The 14,737-nt window shown below is 40.7% G+C and overlaps 2 long non-coding RNA genes across 5 annotated transcripts in view; one reads left to right on the top strand and one right to left on the bottom strand.

The window, feature by feature from the left end:
• Positions 1 to 14,737, top strand: part of LOC140467267 (uncharacterized) — a 181,300-nt gene that overhangs the window by 89,104 nt on the left and 77,459 nt on the right. The window lies entirely within an intron of this gene.
• LOC140467268 (uncharacterized) overlaps positions 11,797 to 14,737 on the bottom strand; it is an 82,838-nt gene continuing 79,897 nt past the window's right edge. Inside the window, exon 3 of the long non-coding RNA XR_011955379.1 lies at positions 11,797 to 14,391. This is a non-coding gene — a long non-coding RNA (uncharacterized lncRNA). The remainder of the gene's footprint in view (positions 14,392 to 14,737) is intronic.

Genomic DNA, 14,737 nt, shown 5'->3' with positions numbered 1-14,737 from the left:
GGTGGCGGAAATGTCGGCGGATGATTTGGTTTATGCGAAGGTTGGTAGGGTGGAAGGTGAGCACCAGGGGCGTTCTGTCCTTGTTACGGTTGGAGGGTGGGGTCTGAGGGCAGAGGTGAGGGATGTGGACGAGATATCGAGTCTGCTCCACTATTCAATGAGGTCATGGTTCATTTGATCATCTTCAACTGCATTCTCTTGCCTTACCTGGGTAAACCTTGATGGATTTTACCAGTTGAACATCTTGTTATCTCAGTTTGTAAAACCCAGAAATGCAGCCCCAGCAGCCGTCTGTGGGAAAAATTTCATAGATTTTTTGGCCCCTAAGCAATGAAACTTCTGCTCATTTCTGAGTTAACTGAGCAACATCTTCTTCTGAAATTATGTTCTCTGGTCCTCTACTCTCATTCTTGGGAAAACCATCTGTCCATATCTACCCTGTCAAAGCCTCTAAGAATATTGACTGTTTAGAAATGTTATGTGATTTTAAATCTCCCCTCAGTCTTGTTTGTTCCACAGACAACAATCCCAGCTGAACCAAGCATTCCACAAAGCTCCATCTTATGCAGTCCTGGCAACATTCTCATAAATGTCTGCTGGACCGTTTAGAGTGCTTACATTTTTTTAAGGAGATGGAGTGAGATTGTGTTCAGCAAAGCATTTAAAATTTATCATGCATAGACGGAGGTAGGGAATTAGGCAATCAGGTTGATCCTGAATATATAGAATGCTGGTGTTCCAATGCAAAGGTTGAACCCCTCTGCTAAATTAAAACTAAAAGCCCCCAGAAAAGCTCACCTCGCTTCGTGATCTATGAAACATGCGTGAGTGAAAGAAAACCCCTGATTTCCACTGTTTACAGAAAAGAAAATCTATTTTCCTAACTCTAACATTGAACACAAAACAAAAGCTACTAACAAACCCATGCCCCATTTTCTTAATTAATCACAATCTGAAACCCCAACTGTATTAAAATACTGCTACAATAACACAATTATTAAACATTAAATTAACTAAATCTCTAAAAATCCATACAGTCTCATATACTGTCTTCCCGCCAGTCTCCCGCATCTGCTGCTTCCTTCTGTTCTTCTTCATCTGGGGTTTTCTTCCATTCTTCGAATTCTGCTGTCTTCTCCCTGAGCCGCCTTCTATGATTCTCTTTACTGTGATTGTCTTTGTGTAAAATTCTTTGGTACCTTTAATAGATGGTGCTTTCTGAGATTTTTCTTTGAGAGCACCTTTCAGAGGACATGTTCTCTCATGTTTGATGGGCAGTTAGCTCTTTCAAATTCATAACACTTTCCCCTTAAGATAAACTGAACCAAGGTAATGAAAAAATTGCTTTGTTTTTCTTTTTTTTAACTTTTAATACCATTATTACAAAATGCAAATGTTACATGTTCCTTACTGATTTATACATACACATAACATTTGGATTGTACCAGTTCTATCTTCTCTATTCATGTTATTTTAAGCTCGTGAAAATGCATCTGTAATAACACTTTTGACCCGCCACATATACAATTAGTAAATTAATAGTCTGTAACGTAAGACTCCAACAAAATAGTCACATTTTTTTCATTAAACCTTTCCAAAAATGTGACAGCGTTGTGGTCCATGTACACAACCGTCTCTGAAACATTCAGTACATAAGCGTTAAAATGCTGTAAAGGTAGTACTCAAGAACTCCTTTTCAACAGTGGAATATTTTCTCTCTTGAATATTGAGTGTCTTCAAAAAGTAGCCAATTAACTATTCAATTCCATTAGCATCTTCCTGAATCAACACAGAGCCAACCCTGGTATTGATTGCAACTTTAGAGTGTTTTTAAAAAATTGGTGTTGCTAAAACAACTTGTAAATTCTCAAATACCTCCTGATATCGTTCTGTCCACTGAAATTTTGTGTTCTTCTTTAGCAAATCTGTTAGCAATGCCACCACGCTGCTGAAGTTCAGTACAAACCACTCGTCCTAAAAACCAAAGCACCTCTTTTTTTCTGGGAATGGTCATGCATGTTCCTTGATGGTCATTGTCTTCATGTTCCTTGGAGACATCCTTCCATATTTGATTCTTTGTCCCCAAGATCATCACCTCCACCTTTTGCGAATTCTGTTTTCTTTAAGTTTATTATGTAGTTTTGCTTTTCGTAATGGTTCAAACAGCTCTGCAAATTGAACAACGTGATCTTTCCATGAATGGTTAAAGATCACAAAGTCATCAAAATAGATCACACACAATTAATTAATCCTGCCACAACTCTGTTCATGAATTTCTGGAATGTGGCTGGTGCGTTCTTCATTCCTAATGGCATCACCTTGAATTGATATAGCCCATTTGGGGGTTACAAATGCAGAAACTTCTTTTGCTATCTCTGATAAAGGTACCTGCCAATAACCATGCAGTAAGTCCAACTTTGTGATGAAACTGGCTTCTTCGACTTTCTCTGTACAGTCCTCCAACCTTGGTATTGGAGATGAGTCCAATTTAGTATTGGTGCTGACCTTCTAATAGTCCACACAAAATCATTAAGTCCTGTCACGTTTGAAAACTAACACGATTGAACCCCATTCACTCTGACGTTTTCATTGAGCATTGCCTCCATTTCCTTCTGGACCTGTGCAGCATTCAGAGAATTAGGCATGTAGGGGCATTGTTTTATTGAGACAGCATTCCCTACTTCCTTCTCACGTACAAAAGTATTAGTCCTCCCCTATTCTATTACTACATCTGTGCTCATATTGCCGCAACAAATCTTTCAACTCAGTTATTTGCTGCTGAGACAGATAACTCACTATCCTATCCCATTCTTCAAAGACTTCCTTTTTATTTAACTTGTTTTGATGCACATCAAGATCCAAGTCAACTGGATTTGATTCCTTACTCTATGGTGCATTAACTAAGATATAATTCTCCAGTGACTTTCCTATCCTCTGGCACATGTTACAAGTACAGCAAAATTCAGTTACATCCTTATGGAGTCGAGGCGATTGGAAGTGCTTTTGCATCTTAGTTTGAGTCTTCTTCAAACCTGCATGACCTGCTACTGGCAACACAATCTGGTGCGCTTCCACCCATTTCTCCTCTAACCTGCCATGGTCTCCATTTTCACCTGAGGATTTAATCCTTAAGATAATACCCTCAGGAATATATTCTGATTCCTTCTCTGAGTATGCATCACGATATCGACTTTATATCATTTCATCTTTCTGTTGTCAGTCCGTTAGCCTTTCAAGATTAACACCTCTGCCTGACCCTCTATCTGTTCAGGTTTGACCTGTACAATTTCATCAAACAGGGTGTCAGCTAACCAAACCTCAACTCCTTTGTCTTTCTCTTTAGTTTTTCCTTCTTGCTGTAACTTATGGTTGTGAGATCTTGTTACTACACAGTCTGGAAAACCAAGTTCTTTCAACTTCTTGGTTGTCTGGTTTTCCTTTGGCTTCTCCATCACAAGGGGCATCATTCTCACGTTGGATCCTGCCAAGTTGTTTCCAAAAACAAACTGTATTACTGGAACTCTTTCAATCACTCCCCAGTGTCAATTTTCCAGTCTTGAGTGGACATTACAACCTGATCTTACATAGAGCTAAATCTCTGCCCATCTATTCCATAAATTACCACTTGCACAGATAACATGTCAGAAAGAGTGCTGGGTCCACTACTTTTCATCATTTATATAAACGATTTGGATATGAACATAGGAGGTATAGCTGGTAAGTTTGCAGATGACACCAAAATTGGAGGTGTAGTGGACAGTGAAGAAGGTTACCTCAGATTACAACAGGATCTTGGTCAGATGAGACAATGGGCTGAGGAGTGGCAGATGGAGTTTAATTTAGATAAATGCGAGGTGCTGCATTTTGGGAAAGCAAGCCTTTATATGACTTATGGTAAGGTTCGAGGGAGTGTTGCTGAACAGAGACCTTGGAATGCAGGTTAATGGCTCCTTGAAAGTAAAGTCGCACGTAGATAGGATAGTGAAGAAGGCATTTGGTATGCTTTCCTTTATTGGTCAGAGTATTGAGAACAGGAGTTGGGAGGTCATGTTGCAGCTGTACAGAGCATTGGTTTGGCCACTTTTTCGAATATTGTGTGCAATTCTGGTCTCCTTCCTATCAGTAAAGATTGACAAGGATGTTGCTAGGGTTGGGGGATTTGAGCTGTCGGGAGAGGCTGAACAGGCTGGGGCTGTTTTCCCTGGAGCGTTGGAGGCTGAGGGGTGATATTATAGAGGTTTATAAAATCATGAGGGGCATGGATAGGATAAATAGACAAAGTCTTTTCACTGGGGTGGAGGAGTCCAGAACTAGAGGGCATAGGTTTAGGGTGAGAGGGGAAAGATATAAGAGACTTAAGGGGCAACTTTTTCATGCAGAGGGTGGTACATGCATGGAATGGCCTGCCAGAGGAAGTGGTGGAGGCTGGTACAATTGCAGCATTTAAAAGGCATCTGGATGAGTAAATAAATAGGAAGGGTTTGGAGGGATATGGGCTGGGTGCTCACAGGTGGGACTATACTGGTTTAGGATATCTGGTTGGCATGGAAGTGTTGGACTGAAGGGTCAGTTTCCAAGCTGTACATCTCTATGACTTTCATCTTACTATTAGGGACTGACCAAAACCCATATCTCTTAAAATTGCAACTTCTTTCCCTTCTCTCCCTGTCCTTCCTGAGTAAACGTTAACCACAGAGATGAAGTCTTTATAGAGATCAGGCACTAACTCAGTCCTCAACCTTTGCCTAGGCTGTGCACTGATTCGCAGCTCCTCGACTTTTCTTGGGGTTTCCTCTACTACTTTCACTAATCCCACTGGTTCCACCTCTTCTACCACATCTTTTCTCCCAGTGCCTTCCTTCACTGACCAGCACTGACTTTCCAAGCAACAATGTGTAATTGCAGTTATACAAGGCATTGGTGAGGCCATATCCAGTGTGTTGTGTGCAATTTTGGTCTCCTTTTCTGAGCTTTTGCTCTCAAGGGAGTGCAGCGAAAGTTTAACAGGGTGATTCTGGAGATGGTGGGACTGATGTGTGAGGAGAGATTGACTAGGTTAGGATTGTTTTCACTGGAGTTCAGATGAATAGAGGGGGAAGCTCATAGCAAATTATAGCATTCTAACAGGACTAGACAAGGTAGATGCCAGAAGGATGTTCCTGATGGTGGCTGTGTCCAGAACCAGGGGTTACAGTCTGATCATTCAGGGTGGATCACTGAGGATGGAGATGAGGAGACATTTCTTCACCCAAAGAGTGGTGAGCCTGTGGAATTCATTGCCACAGGAAGTAGTTGATGCCAAAATAGTGTGTGTTTTCAAGAGGCAGCTAGATATCCCACTTGGACCAAAAGGGACCAACGATTATTATAGAGAAAGTAGGATTAGGCTATTGAATTGGATGATCAGCCATGATCATGATGAATGGCGGAGCAGGCTTGAAGGGCAGAATAGCCTCCTCCTGCCTCTACCTTCTATATTTTAGTGTCCCTCTTTACCACAGGGGAAACACCCGAGGCCTTCCATCACATTTTCACCCCCCTTGAGCTTTTTTTCACCTGTGGTAAGTTTTTTCAGGGTGATCTTCTTTTTATTTTGTTAGGACTTCCTCGTCTCCCATTTTCTATTCCTCACAGGATGACATTCTTGCCGGAAGCTAAGTTTTGCCTTATGTACAATGCATATTCATTTGCCATCTCTGCAGCTCTTCTCACTTTTTGAACTTTCTAATCATCTACATAAGTTCTTAATCATCTCTGGACATGAGTTTTTAGATTCTTCCAGCAGAATAAACTCTCTTAGAGCCTCATATGCTTTACCAATTTTTAAGGCCCGCAGCCATTTATCAAAATTTCTATGTTTCATTCATTTGAACTCAATATAAGTCTGACCTGGTTCCTTCTGTATGCTTCTGAACTACTTTCTACGCACTTCTGGTACCAATTCATAGGCACTCAAAATAACTTGCTTCACGTCTGCATAATCTGTTGACCCCCTCATTTGACAGTACAGCTCTGCCTCCCAGCTTAGTCTGAATTAGCATTATCCACAAGGTCTCTGGCTACTCCAGCTGCCTAGCCAATTTTTCAAATGAAATAAAAAGGCTTCAACATCTTTCTCATCAAATAGTGGCAATGTTTTAACATATTTGTATATATCCCTACTTTCTCCCTCCATCTCCATCCTGTTAACTTGTTTTCCTGACAAATTCGCTACTTCTGAAGTTCAAATTCTCTCTCCCTTTCTCTTTCTTCTCTCTCAAGCTGCTTCATCTGCAATTGAATTTTAGCCATTTCCAAATATTTTAATGGCCTTTTCAGCACATTTAAATGTTGAGCTGTTTCACTAATAATTGTACTTGAATTAACAAGCAATTCCAACTCCAGCTTGTCTGCCAGTTCATTATAGAATCCTTACAGTGTGGAAACAGGCCATTTGGCCCAACAAGTCTACACCAAGCCTCCAATGAGTATCCCTAACCAGATCCATTCCCCAAAATTTGCCCTGATTATTGCACCTAACCTACACATCCCTGCAACACCATGGGCAATTTAGCATGGCTAATTTCACCTAACCTGCACATCTTTGGACTGTGGGAGGAAACAGACCACCCAGAGGAAACCCATACAGAAATGGGAAGAATGTGCTAACTGCATATAGACAGTCACCCTAGGCTGGAATTGAACCCAGGTCCTTGGCTCTGTGAGGTAATAGTGCTAACCACTGAGCCATTGTGCCATGCAGCACCTTTTGTAAAATTTGCAGTCACTTCTTCTCCTCCCAGAAAACATTTAGTATCTGAAAGTGCCATTTCTCTCACTTTTAATTAAACCAACTACAAATAGCTGAAATCAAACAGATTTGTCTCGACTAAGTTTTATTTAAAGATCTAGGACACTAAACCTTAAGTCTGCTTAAATCTGATAGAACCTTTCATACCCCAAATTTATCCAACCCTGTCCAAATTTAGTCTGGATCTGTCCAAATCCCAGATGACAAGCCCCAAACTGTTACGCCACAGAGATCGAACCCATCTGTTAATTAAAACAAAAACACCCAGAAAAGCTCACCTCACCTCGTAATCTGTTAAAATCTGAGTGAGTTAAGGAAAACTCCTGATTTCCACTGCTTAAAGAAAAAATAAAAAGTTATTTTCCTAACTCTAATTGTGAGCACTAAACAAAAACTATTAACAAATCCAAGCCCTCTTTTTTCTTAACTAATCACCATCTGACCCCAAATCTATAAAAATGTTGCTCCAATAATCCAATAATTAAACATTACATTAACTTAATTTCTCAAAGTCCATACAGATGGGCTTCTCCTCTCCTTTCAGCCTTACTTCCTCTTCTTCCCAACTCTGTTGTCTTCTCTGGGATTGTCTTCTTTCTTTCTACTTTCTACTGCAAGTATTTTTACAGGAAAAGATACATTTTGATAGATGGTGCCTTCTGATTTCTTTCAGAGGTTTTCAAATTAGATGAGCAGTTAGCTCTCTGGGTCTATGGCAGTTGCTCTGACCGATTTTCAATTTGCTCCGTGTTTTATATCCCCAACATCATTCCCTCTTATTGGTCCGATGTTGTCAATACAATAAATTCAAACTCAGTTGGGTTTAGTGTCCTGGGCATACTTTAAATTAATTTGTAAAATTTTAATTCTTGTTTAAACAGCACCCAAAACTCAGGTATCCATTTAGCAACCAAATGTTACGTATCTATTTGGGACAGCGCATCTCTTAGCTGTTTTTTTCTGGCAGCTGTGGCTGTACTTTAAATGCAGAAAACGCTTCCTCTCTTAAAGTGACCATACACTCTCTCGACTTTGTAACACTATGGTCTGGAATGGTGCTCATTGTACTGCTGTGTGATGCCTTCATGGGATGTCCCTGAATACCCCTACAGAAAATGCCAGCTCACTAGCAAATTCCTTTCTCTTGCACACTGAATGAAGCAAAACCTTAGTCACATATTATATCAAACTTTAATGAGCCCCTTAGTTTCCAGGGGATCAGGATCGCCATTTCAGAGCTGCAAATCATCATAAAGGTGCTGTTAAGCCATTTCAGCCAAATGTCTACATAGAATCATAGAGATATGCATCACGGAAACAGACCCTTCGGTTTAACCCATTCATGCCAACCAGGAATCTTAAATAAGGTTTGTCCTATTTCCCAGCATTTGGCCCATTTCCCTCTAAATCCTTCCTATGCTTGTACCCATAAAGATGTCTTTTAAAGATTGCAATTGGACCAGCCTCCACCACTTCCTCTGGTAAATAAGTGCATTTTTATGACCTTGATAGAAATGGAGTCTGTGTTTCAAGCCACCGACAGCTAAGTTGGTGAAATCAGGTTACACACAAGATACAGAATTGCTTTAGATGATGATTTATTTCCCCAAAACCTTCAGTGGAGGTTTGCAGGACAAAACAGTGAAGTTACAGTGTGGAAGCAAAGGGACAGATAAAAGGTTGTGACAAATCAATTTCTTCAATACTTCACTCATTGTGTAGTATAGAAATATGGCAAATAAGGAGTTCTAGGCCTAAACATAGAAGGGTTGCTGGGTTAGCCACTATCAGCAACATGCAACCTTGATTCTACCACCTATCATAGCAGGATTGGGTCAAGCTCTCAGTCCAAGCAGCAGGCTCCACCCCATTTCACAAAATTATTACTGCAAATATTTTGTTAATAAAACAATCGCCACATCCAAGTTCGAAGAAAAATACAAATTTGACCTTGAATCCAATACTTTTGGTGACCTGGAAAGGAACTTTAGATGGGTCAGTTTTTGTCCAATGTGTGCAGGATGGTTTCCTGACACAGTATGTAGACAGGCCAACAATGGGCTAGGCCACATTGGATTCGGTACTGGGTAATGAACCTGGCCAGGTGTTAGATTTGGAGGTAGGTGAGCACTTTGATGATAGAGACCACAATTCAGTTATGTTTACTTTAGTGATGGACAGGGATGGGTATGTAATGTAGGGCAAATGTTATTGTTGGGAAAAAAGCAATTATGATGCGATTAGGCAAGATTTAGGATGCCTAGGATGGGGAAGGAAACTGCAGGGGATGGGCACAATTGAACTGTGGAGCTTATTCAAGGAACAGCTACTGCGTGTCCTTGATAAGTATGTACAGTCAGGCAAGGAGGAAGTGATCGAGTGAGGGAGCCATGGTTTACTAAAGAAGTTGAATCTATTGTCAAGAGGAAGAAGAAGGGTTATGTTAGGATGAGATCGAGCACTTGAGAGTTACAAGTTAGCCAGGAAAGACCTAAAAAGAGAACTAAGAAGAGCCAGGAAGGGGCATGAGAAGTTGTTGGCGGATAGGATCAAGAAAAATTCTAATGCTTTCTATAGGTATATCAGGAATAAAAGAATGACTAGAGAAAGCTTTTGCCTGAAACATTGATTTTCCTGCTCCTCGGATGCTGCCTGACCTGCTGTATCTTTCCAGCACCACACTCCAGCATCTGCAGTACTCACTTCTGCCTAAGGAAAGATTTGGGCCAATCAATGATAGTACTGGGAGGTTGTGCTTGGATACCGGGGAGATAGGAGAAGCGCTAAATGAATATTTTTCATCAGTATTCTCACTGAAAAAATACAATGTTGTTGAGAAGAATACTAAGATAGAGGCTACTAGACTGGACAGGATTGAGGTTCACAAGCATGAGATGTTAGCATTTCTGGAAAGTGTGAAAATTTCAGTTGATGACCAAACAGCTGGATGAGGGTGAAGCAGCTGATGTAGTGTATATGGATTTAAGTAAGACATTTGAAAAGGTTCCCCACCATATAGCTACTGCAGAAAATACAGAGGCATTGGATTGAGGGTGATTTAGCGGTTTGGATCGGAAATTGGCAAAATTGGCATTCATCCTGGAGTTCAGTTGCAAGTGGTGTACTGCAATGATCTGTTTTGGGGCCACTGCTGTTTGTCATTTTTATAAACGACCTGGATGAGGACGTGGAAGGATGAGATAGTAAATTTGCAAATTGACACGAATGTCAGTTGAGTTGTGGACAGTGCCGAAGCATGTTGCAGGGTACAGAGGGACATAAGTAAGCTGTAGATGGAGTTTAATGTGGAAAAGTGTGAGGTGATTCATTTTACAAGGAGCAATAAGAATAAAGAGTACTGCATTAATGGTAGATTCTTGGTAATGTAGATGAGCAGAGAGATCTCAGTGTCTATCCCTGAAGATTACCACCCAAGCTGATAACGTTGTTAAGAAGACATACAGTGTGTTAGCGTTTATTGATAGAGGGATTGAGTTTCGGTGCCTCAAGGTCATGTTGCAGCTATACAAAACTCTGGTGCAGTCGCACTTGGAGTATTGCATACAGTTCTGGTTGCTGCATTGTAGGAAGGATTGGAAGCTTTGGAAAGGGTGCAGAGGTGATTTACTGGGAAGTTGCTTGGTATTGAGGGGAGGTCTTATGAGGTAAGGCCGAGGGATTTGAGGCTGTTTTCGTTAGAAAGAAGGTTGAGAGGTGACTTAATTAGACATATAAGATAATCAGAGGGTGAGATAGGGTGGACAGGGAGAGCCTTTTTCCTTGGATGGTTATGGCGAGCATGAAGGGACATCGCTTTAAATTGAGGGGTGTTAGATATAGGTCAGATGTAAGAGGTAGTTTCTTTACTCAAAAAGTAGTATGGGCATGGAACGCCCTGCCTACAACAGTAGTAGACTTACCAACATTAAAGGCATTTAAATGGTCATTGGATAAACATATGGATGAAAATGGAATAATGTAGGATAGATAGGCTTCAGATTGGTTCCACAGGTTGGCACAATATCGAGGGCCAAAGGGCCTGTACTGCACTGTAAGGTTCTATGAAAAACCCACATAATCTTACAGCAATTTCATGTTATCCAGTGATTGCCTTTACTCTAGTATTAATCAAGAATGAAATCTCACATCAGATTAAACTCACTTTCTAATTACTGCAATTGTAATTGGAAAACTGACATTTCCATCTCCAGTACACTTTGGACTATCAGGGTTTCCACACCTGCAATTAGTCATAAAAAAGGAGATTAAATCATCTAAATTAGTATTTCAATCTGATTACAATTGGGGTTCTTATGCGGAGCAGTTGAGGACTCTGGGTCTGTACTCAATCGAGTTTCGAAGGATGAAAGCAGAATATGATTGAAACTTACAGAATACTGACAGGCCTGGATAGAGTGAACGTGGCGAAGGTGCATATCCACTAGTTGGAGAGACTCGGACCCGAGGGCACAGCCTCAGAGTGAAGGGACAAACTCTGAAAACTGAGACGAGGTAGAATTAATTCAGCTAGAGGGTGGTGAATCTGTGGAACTCATGGCCTCCGCAGCCTTCTACGGCAAAGTTGTTGAATGTGTTCAAGGCAGAGATAAATACATTCTTGATTAATAAGGAATCAGTGAGTACAGGGAGAAGGTAAAAGAATGGGAATGAGAAATATATCTGTCCTGATCAATGGTGGAGCAGACACAACAGGTTGAATGGTTTAATTCTTCTCCGACATATATTATGGTCTGTCAGCTGTTTGAATGGGTGAACACTCTGGATGTAGTATTTCAGTTCCTGGTTACGTACTTTTATTCAACTAGCCACACTTCAGTTATAGAGCCACACAAGAAGGTGACTTCTTATTCAAAAGCTTTCATAGGTTCGAGGAATACTGTAGCTGGTGATAAGCACAAAAGAGAGTAATGGGAATATTTTCATATTCAGAGTCAAGAAGGGTCACAGATAAATAACCGTAAACTTCAACACCGAAAGAACGGCAATTTTCCATTGAAGTTTCTTTGATACCCTGTTATTACAATTTTTTTGGAAGAACTCTTGCAAACCTCAGGAATAGTGGAAATATTAGAGGGATAGTAATATGATTGCTATGGTCTGGAATGTTGTTAACTGTACTGCTGTGTGATGCCTTCATGAGGAATCCCTACATTATCTTAGAATAACTGATGTTCTTAACTCTAAATTAAGCGAAACCCAGGTCACATATTGTATCAAACTTACTCTTTAATGACCACCTTAGAACAAAGAACAAAGAAAATTATAGCACAGGAACAGGCCCTTCAGTCCTCCAAGCCTGCCCTGATGCAGATCCTCTCTCAAAACTTGTCGCCTAATTTCTAAGGATCTGTATCCCTCCGCTCCCTGCCATTCATATATCTTGTCTAAATACATCTTAAATGACACTATTGTGACCGCCTTTACTACCTTTGCTGGCTATGTGTTCCAGGCACCCACCACCCTCTGTATAAAGACCTTTTCACACATATCTCTGTTAAACTTTTCTCCTCTCTCCTTAAACTCGTGACTCCGAGTAATTGAGTCCCCACTTTAGCGAAAAGCTTTTTGCCGTCTACCTCTCTATATCTTTCATGGTTTTGTAGTTTCTTGAAAACCTGGATCTCCATTTCCCTCACTATTTGCATTGCCAATGTTTTCAGAGCTGCAAATGGTCATAAAGTCAGTCGTTTTAAGCAAATGTCAACATCCATAATAAAGTTATGAACTTGAAAAAAATTGAGTCTGTATTTCAAGTAATTGACAATTAAGAAATGAAAACTGTTCAAACACAGGATATATGTCAATAGCAGATAGAGATTTAGTTCCCAGAACCTTCAGTGTTAGTTGCAGGAAAGTAGACTGAGGCTGGAGCATGGAAACAAGGAGAGAGAAAAAATTGTGACAAACCCATCTCTCCTGTACTTCACACTTGTTACATAGTCATGTGCAATTTCTGAAAACCTCTGGATACTGAATCTACATACAGAGCTGAATTTTCCTAGTCAACTGGCTGTGACCTGGGACATGAGATGAGTAGTAAAGTGAAGGGGAGCCAAGGAGTAGAGCCTGACTCCTTTCTCCACAATTATATTGTATTGTCAGAGATGGGCAAGGTAGCTGGCTTGACCACCCACTAGACAGCCAATTAAGTCACCAACTGAGGGCCACTGGTGTCTGTGTGACAGGACTGCTAAAACTCCTCAGTACCCACAACGGATCTTATGCCCCATTGGGGGTGGCCTGGTGGCTCAGTGGTTAGCTCTGCTGCCTCGCAGTGCCAGCGACCCAGGGTCGATTCCAGCCTCAGGAGTTTGCACATTCTCCCGAAGTCTATGTGGGTTTCCTCCCACAATCCAAAAGGTGTACAGGTTAGGTGAATTAGCCATGCTAAATTGCCCATAGTGTACAGGGATGTGTAGGTTAGTTGCATTAGTCAGGGATAAATATAGGATAGGGAAATGGGTCTGAGTGAGTTACCATCAGAGTGTCAGTGTGGACTTATTGGACCTGTTTCCACACATTATGGATTCTCTTCCCCTCTCTATGCCAGCAAAACATTTTTTGGCTCCGCAGTCGCAACCGCAAATGGCAGCATGAGAAGGTTGCTGCTCTGTCATCACTCTGATTTCACAGCCAGCTCTTGGGATCAGGTCATTTTATTCAGAGGATATTGAGCTGGCAGCAGCTTCTTGATTAGCCACCATCAGCACCATTGGTGCTGCCACCAATCACAGCAGGACGGGCTCCAGTTCTCAGTCCAAGGCAGCGAGATTCACTAATTTATTTCTGCAAATGTCACATGTAAAAAAGAACACCAACTTCCAAATCAAGGATCATTTATGTATACATTGGAGCAATGTACCTTTCTGATTACTGCAACTATCCCAGAAAACATTGGATGTTGCTTTTACTGACAGCTTGGCCTATCACAATTCCAGCAGCTGCCATTAGTCATGAAGAAAGACATTTTAAACAAAACATTTTCATCCACAATGGCTGTCAGCTGTTAGAAAATTCTGGAGACTGAGATTCAGTATTAAGAAAACAAGCAGGTGAAACAGAATACACTCCAGACATATGGCTCCAAAGGATGGCGATTTTTGTCTTCAAAATCTTTCGTCGATTTGAAGGACACTGAAGCTAGTGACAAGGGGTACAGGGAAAAATCAGAAACTCTTTCCTTGAATATATTTATATTCAGAGTTTAGAAAACGTTACAGATCAATATTTCCAAACTTCAATACTGAAACCTGGACAATTTTCCATTGAAGTGTCTTCATGTCCTATGACAATTGTTTTTTGAAAGAAACTCTGAACCCCAAGGAATAATGCAAATCTGAGAAGGCAGTAATGTGACTGGTATGGTCTGGAGTGGTGCTCACTGCGTTCCTGTCTGATGTTTTCATGTGGAGTCCCGAACTGTTAGCTCACCAGCAATTGCCTTTCGCGTCCTTGTACTCTTAATGAAACAAAACGTTATTCGCATATTGTATCAAATTTACTCTTTGTTGAGCCCCTTGATTTCTGGAGAACCCGGATCACCATCTACTTTGCACTCTGGACTGTCAGGGTTTTCACATCTACAAAGGGTCATAAAAGAGCCATTATGTCATTTTAAGCAAATATTTACATTCACAATAAAAACATTTTTATAAACTTGAAAGACATTGAGTCCGTATTTTAAAATATTGACAGCTAATTTTGTGAAAACAGGTCATATTCAACACACATATAGTAGATGGTAATTTATTTCCCCACATCCAGTGGTAGCTGGAAGGACAAGCCAGTGAGACAAAACATGGAAGCAAAGAGAGGAAGGTAAGGATGCAACAAATTCATTTGTTCAATCATTTATACTTATGTAGTGCAGAAATATCTCAAATAAGAGGCTCCAGGCTCTATTGTAGAAGGGCAATATATTTTCCA

Source organism: Chiloscyllium punctatum, chromosome 45 (genome assembly GCF_047496795.1).
Source record: "Chiloscyllium punctatum isolate Juve2018m chromosome 45, sChiPun1.3, whole genome shotgun sequence".
In the NCBI taxonomy this organism is placed as follows: domain Eukaryota; kingdom Metazoa; phylum Chordata; class Chondrichthyes; order Orectolobiformes; family Hemiscylliidae; genus Chiloscyllium; species Chiloscyllium punctatum.
Note: the sequence above shows the minus strand (reverse complement) of the source record. Positions and strands in the feature narration are given on the sequence as shown.